This window comes from Podarcis raffonei, chromosome 5, assembly GCF_027172205.1.
Source record: "Podarcis raffonei isolate rPodRaf1 chromosome 5, rPodRaf1.pri, whole genome shotgun sequence".
Classification (NCBI taxonomy): domain Eukaryota; kingdom Metazoa; phylum Chordata; class Lepidosauria; order Squamata; family Lacertidae; genus Podarcis; species Podarcis raffonei.
The window spans coordinates 98,174,679-98,181,400 of NC_070606.1; positions in this window are offsets into that span (position 1 = coordinate 98,174,679).

Sequence of the window (6,722 nt, forward strand, 5' to 3'; positions counted from 1 at the left end):
TGTCATTTTGTGCATCTGCGCATGCGCATGCGCGAGCAGCAAAACCCTTTCCAGTACTTCCGGGTCGCCATGGGACGCAACCTGAAAAAACGTATCATGAAGCAAATGAAACATGAGATATGACTGTATTTCTAGCTGCTGGTTCTAGTATGATGAGGGAGAAAAGCTTTCTCCGCATCATGTATAAATTTACACCTCGATTGTGTCCATCCGTCCCCAGTTCACCCTTTTTTCCAACTTAAAAAACTCTAGCTCCTCTTCCCCCTCTTTTTCATTTAGCACCACCCTTTGGGGGGCTCCAGAATCTCCATTGCAATCCAGAAAATGTAGCATCCAGAAACTGTAAAATCTGGCACAATCCCCTTGTAAACATGGCCTTTAGAACGTCCTTTCATGTTTAGGGAAGCTTTTAATGTTTAATAGGTTATTGTATTTTAATATTCTGTTGGAAGCCACCCAGAGTGGCTGGGGAAACCCAGCCAGATGGGCGGGGTATAAACAATATATTATTATTATTATTATTATTATTATTATTATTATTATTATTATTATTATTTACCTCAAATCCACCCTGACTCTCTTGCCGCCGTCCTGTCTGGGTCACAGGAGTATTTTTGCTCAGAGCTCTTCTCTACAGGGGAAACATGGCTGAGAGATTAAGGTTCTGCAATCCAATCCACATTTACTTCAGAGTAAATCCCATTGAATTTGTAAACTCACCTGGGGACAAAAGTGGCCACTCCTTTTACTCTTGGCCTTGTATTTCCTCAAATTCTGGACCAGGAGAATGGGCGTAGGCAGGATTTTTGGTGGGGGGGGGCAGGACTTCATTGGGGCAGAACCAATGTGATTGGGCAGTTAGTTAGGTATTTCTATTGTTTTACTAGATGGGGGGCAGCTGCCCCCATGCCCCCCCCCCAGGCTACGCCCATGGCCAGGAACAGGTTTGGTTGGTTAAATGTGGTCCGTCTGCTAGGAATGGGCTGTTGAGGTGATGGAGTCAGATTGTGTAATCCGCTCTGAGTGGAACCTGGGACCCGGATCTTCTGGAAACAAAACAGGGAGTAACTGAGTGGCAGATCATATGCATAAACCGGGAACACTTGTTCAAGCCAGCTGAGTTGCAACACCTCCTGGTCAATCCCTTTCATGTCTCCTTTGTTGTAAATCTCTGCCGCTCCTTTAGTTTTCAAAGGCCTGAGGTTCCTTCCAGAAGAGCACAAAAGATATTGTAATAGATCTATGGTGCTAAATGTTTAGGCTTAGTAAATCACAGGATTGGATGGGCTCCAACCACAAGCCTATTAAGATTTAATTAGAATTTGTATGTTATAACTGGCATATCTCAATGTTTATGCAATGGGTTTGAGGTGTTTCATTTGTGCGTAACGAATGTGTATCGGACCTTGAGAATGTAATCAAGATCCATGCGGATTGAGATGTGTGTGGATCTACTTCTGAGCACCAGCAATTGGCATATGAAAAGTTGACTAACATCTGAAGTGTGTACCAGCCTTTAATCCTAGTCAATCAACAAATGTTGATGCCTGGAGGGATTAACCATTAGTACTTCAAAGCATTTTACTTTCTTGGGCTCCATGATCACTGCAGATGGTGACAGCAGCCACGAAATTAAAAGACGCCTGCTTCTTGGGAGAAAAGCAATGACAAACCTAGACAGCATCTTAAAAAGTAGAGACATCACCTTGCCAACAAAGGTCTGTATAGTTAAAGCTATGATTTTCCCAGTAGTGATGTATGGAAGTGAGAGCTGGACCATAAAGAAGGCTGATCGCTGAAGAATGGATGCTTTTGAATTATGGTGCTGGAGGAGACTCTTGAGAGTCTCATGGACTGCAAGAAGATCAAACCTATCCATTCTTAAGGAAATCAGCTCTGAGTGCTCACTGGAAGGACAGATCGTGAAGCTGAGGCTCCAATACTTTGGCCACCTCATGAGAAGAGAAGTCTCCCTGGAAAAGACCCTGATGTTGGGAAAGATGGAGGGCACAAGGAGAAGGGGACAACAGAGGATGAGATGGTTGGATGGTGTTCTTGAAGCTACCAGCATGAGTTTGATCAAACTGCGGGAGGCAGTGGAGGACAGAAGTGCCTGGCGTGCTCTGGTCCAGGGGGGCACGAAGAGTCGGACACGACTAAACGACTAAACAACAACTTCAAAGCATCAGAATAACGGGGTATTAGCATGCAAATGAGTAAAGGTTTTTAGTAAGAACAGAATCAGGAGATGAGACCAGGACTGTGGAGAAGGAATCATTCTTGTATGTGCATTGGAGAGCAAGATAGGCTAATATATTTTCCCCTTCTCACCTGGACGGTAGAATAAGATGCATTTATAGAAGCCATTTATGCTGTTATGCCAACATTAATTTCAATGCTGCCTTCCTGAACTGGTGTGCTGCACCATGGGTTTTGGACTACAGTCACCATCAACCTTGATCACTGGATAGCTGTGGCTGATGGGAGTTGTAGTCCAAACAGGGGCGTAGGAAGGGGGGGCAGGCCGCCCCGGGTGCCACTTATGGGGGGGTGTGACAAGATGGCCCTTGCCTCCCCCCAGCTGTAAAGTGGCCGAGGGCGTCCATATGGGCTGCTGCTCTCTCACACCGTTTATACTGGCGTCCGTACAGGTTGCCTCTTGCACAGTGACTGTATGCGCTGCCGCGCATGCACACTCCGTACGAGCTGCCACTTGCACAGCATCCGTATGGGCTGCCGCTTGCACGGCAACCCATACGGAGTGCGCATGTGCAGCATTCCATATGGAGTGCGCATGTGCGGGATGCCACACATGCAGTCCGTACAGGATACCACACATGCACAATCCATATGGGATGCCGCACATGCACAGTCCGTATGGGATACTGCACATGCGCACTCCATATGGGCTGCTCCGCCCCGGGTGCCGGAGAGGGTTCCTCTGCCACTGAGTCCAAAACATCTGGAATGGCATCATCTTGGTAGCCAGCATGGAGGACTCATTTGCTGTTGAGGAACTTTTCCGTGATGTTTACTCTCAGCTTGGCTTCCTGCCACTGACAACCTATGACCCTAACCTTCAGATTTCAAAGTTTGAAATGTGAGCATAACAGAGCACACATCAAACATGTTTACCTTTTCTTCATTGATTAACAGGAGGTCTTGATGGGTTCCAAAGTTTCCTTTTCCGGTTTACCGATGAGAGGATTTTGCCGGCAGCCCTAATGGGAGGATTTTTAAAAAGCAGTGGCTAACTTTGTTAAGAGTGGTGTGCTAAGACTTACTGGTTAGTATTAGCATTGCACAGAGGGGGTCAGAAGCCTTTTGAAAGCCTTTTCCAAAACTGCCTCTGAGTTAAAGCTGCTCCGTCATTTATGACTTGGGGCTAAGCTACACAGGACAGAGAGCTCTTTGGTTTACAAACCTATTGTTTGTTTCGCTTTCAGCGGGACTTTGCCCCTCAAACCAAGACTAACTTAACCCAAGACTAACCTGGACCCAGGCCTGCCAGTTATAACTTCATCAAAACAGAGCTGTGCATCCGCACATTAAAACGACAACTTAAAAATTAGAAGGCTGTGTGTGGAAAGGCCCAAGTCACACATATATTTAGTAAGATGAGGGAACCCCCCTCCATTTGAGGACAGCGCATTACATGTGGATGGAGTGTTCCTCATAATTGGCCGTTTGTTGAGCAGGGAAATTAACAAGCAGAGAATATTCACATACTATTATCCAGTTAAATCTTTTCCAGTCATTTTGCCTCCAGTCTCTTTCCTTTCTCCCTCTTCCTTGAGCAAGTGTTGTTGTTTAGTCGTGTAAGACTCTTCGTGACCCCCTGGACCAGAGCACGCCAGGCACTCCTGTCTTCCACTGCCTCCCGCAGTTTGCTCAAACTCATGCTGGTAGCTTCGAGAACACTGTCCTACCATCTCGTCCTCTGCCGTCCCCTTCTCCTTGTGCCCTCCATCTTTCCCAACATCAGGGTCATTTCCAGGGAGTCTTCTCTTCTCATGAGGTGGCCAAAGTATTGGCGTCTCATCTTCACGAACTGTCCTTCCAGTGAGCACTCAGGGCTGATTTCTTTCAGAATAGAGGTTTGATCTTCTTGCAGTCCATGGGACTCTCAAGAGTCTCCTCCAGCACCATAATTCAAAAGCATCAATTCTTCGGCGATCAGCCTTCTTTATGGTCCAGCTCTCACTTCCATACATCACTACCCGGAAAACCATAGCTTTAACTATAAGCACCTTTGTTGGCAAGGTGATGTTTCCCACTTTTTGCCAGATGAAAGAGCGGGAGACCATCGCAAAAGGCAAAGCGTTTCTTGTTGCCTGCTAAGGCTTATAGCAGCTTGAGCGCATCTGGTGCACTCCAGAAGTTTTGGGCTACAATTCTCACCAGCCCTATACTGGCATCTGGTGGGCAAAGTTTGGTGTAAGGAAGCAGGCAGGATATCCAGGTTGCATCCTTGCTTCCCTAAACCCCGCAGCTCTGCCCTCCTCCGATCTCCCATGCCAGCCTGCACAATTCACGTCTTCCAAGTCCCAAGAACACTGAGGAGGTGGAATCTGACCACAGATCAAGCAAAGAAGCCAAGCTACATGCTGCAGGCAACTCCCCTCCGCTAACCCGCAGTCCTCCGGTCATCTCCAACTAGCAGAAGGACCTGCAAGAGCAGGGTTTGAGTCTCCACTCAGCCATGAAGCTCGCCATCTCTCAGCCTAACCTACCTTGCAAGGCTGTTGTTGTGATGAAATGGGGACAACCATATACCCCATGTACCTTGAGATACTTGGGAGTTAAATGCGGTATGTAGATGTAATAATAGGACAATTTATTTTTTCTTTCCAAAGTCATGCATAATTAGCTGGCTGCCAAACAAAGGAAATTGATGTGTGTGTACGTGCTCCATTTGTGTGTGAATAAGGGTGAATCATGCTTTAAAACTGGCCATTACTGAGACTGCTGCTTCAGTTGCTTATGCAGCATCACAGGCCACACAGTAACCAGCTCAGGACTTGCAGCTGATAACAATATTGTACCAATCTCTGTGTGTGGTTTATGGATTTAGCTGATGTTTGCTGGGGCAATAGGGCAAGGTCTGCCTTCCCCTTTCACTTGGAGCTACAGCACATCCAAAGAGTGGCAGCTCTGCACGTCTAGTAAAAAGCCCCTGAGGCTCAGCACCCTCCCAGTGTACACACCTCCAAGCAGCGGAAATGTAGCCGGGCAGATAAAAGTATAGGATTACTAGTTTCCTGTTCAGTGAAGGAAGGAGATTGCCGAAGGAAGAAAGTGACGCGTTTGCAGCCGGGAAATGACACTGTACACACAGGACTGAGTAAATGCAAAGTATGAACATTATCCAAGCCTTGGTAATGCTTGTGTTAGATTAATGCCAATGAGCCGCAGGTGGGGCTGGCTTTGGAAAGTGGTCAGAAATTGCCAATGCCTGAAATCCTGAGTGCCGCTGCCAATCAGTGAGGAAATACTGAGCTCGGTGAACCAAGGGCCCGAGTCCGTTTATGGCAGCAGCTTTTCACCCCAGGGTCAAAATAATAATATGAAAATGGGCTGTTAGGTGCAGGCTGAGGTTAAAGGTCAATGGTTGGTGCCGAGATTTGAGTGCTGTGTAACTGACATAGCAAAGGAAAGGCAGGAAACTGAATCAGCGCCCTCTGCTGGTGACATAGCCAAATGAAGAGTGCACTCTTTCAATTCCAAAGATGTGCGGCAACCTTTGGCAGATTTCTGTTGCACCTGGAGTCAAACACGTTTTGGCTCACTGTAAAGATGGACTTGCCAACAAAGGTCCGTATAGTTAAAGCTATGGTTTTCCCGGTAGTGATGTATGGAAGTGAGAGCTGGATCATAAAGAAGGCCGATCGCTGAAGAATGGATGCTTTTGAATTCTGGTGCTGGAGGAGACTCTTCAGAGTCCCATGAACTACAAGAAGATCAAACATCTCCATTCTGAAGGAAATCAGCCCTGAGTGCTCACTGGAAGGACAGATCCTGAAGCTGAGGCTCCAAGACTTTGGCCACCTCCTGAGAAGAGAAGACTCCCTGGAAAAGACCCTGATGTTGGGAAAGATGGAGGGCGCAAGGAGAAGGGGACGACAGAGGACAAGATGGTGGGACAGTGTTCTTGAAGCTACCAGCATGAGTTTGACCAAACTGCGAGAGGCAGTGGAAGACAGGAGTGCCTGGCGTGCTCTGGTCCAGGGGGTCATGACTAAACAACAACAACAAAGATGGACTGTGCACTGTACCTGGGCTGAACACACTGCAACCATTTTCTCTGCTGCTGCTGCAGTCCCCAATGCGAGGCCCTTTCTGACTCAGCTTTGAAATACAGGCAGCTGCGCTCAGTTCCCAAACGTGTTGCAGAATTTGGGCTACTATAAGAGGTTCACATTTCTTTAGCTCCGATATTACTCTCACCTAGCAAGATTATTTCATTGGAAGGGTTAACTATACACTGCCCTGAAATTCAGTACGCACAAAAGAGGACAAGATCAAGCTGAACTTCACATTATTAGAATCATAGAATTGCAGAGTTGGAAGGGACTCCCCCCCCCCGCCCCGGGCCATCTAGTCCAACCCCCTGCAATGCAGCAAAAACATCACGCAGACTAGAGTGGGCCATTCTGCCTGCCATATTCAGTGGAATCCTATGTACACCCAGAACCGTCAACTGTCATTAAAAACCCTATTCC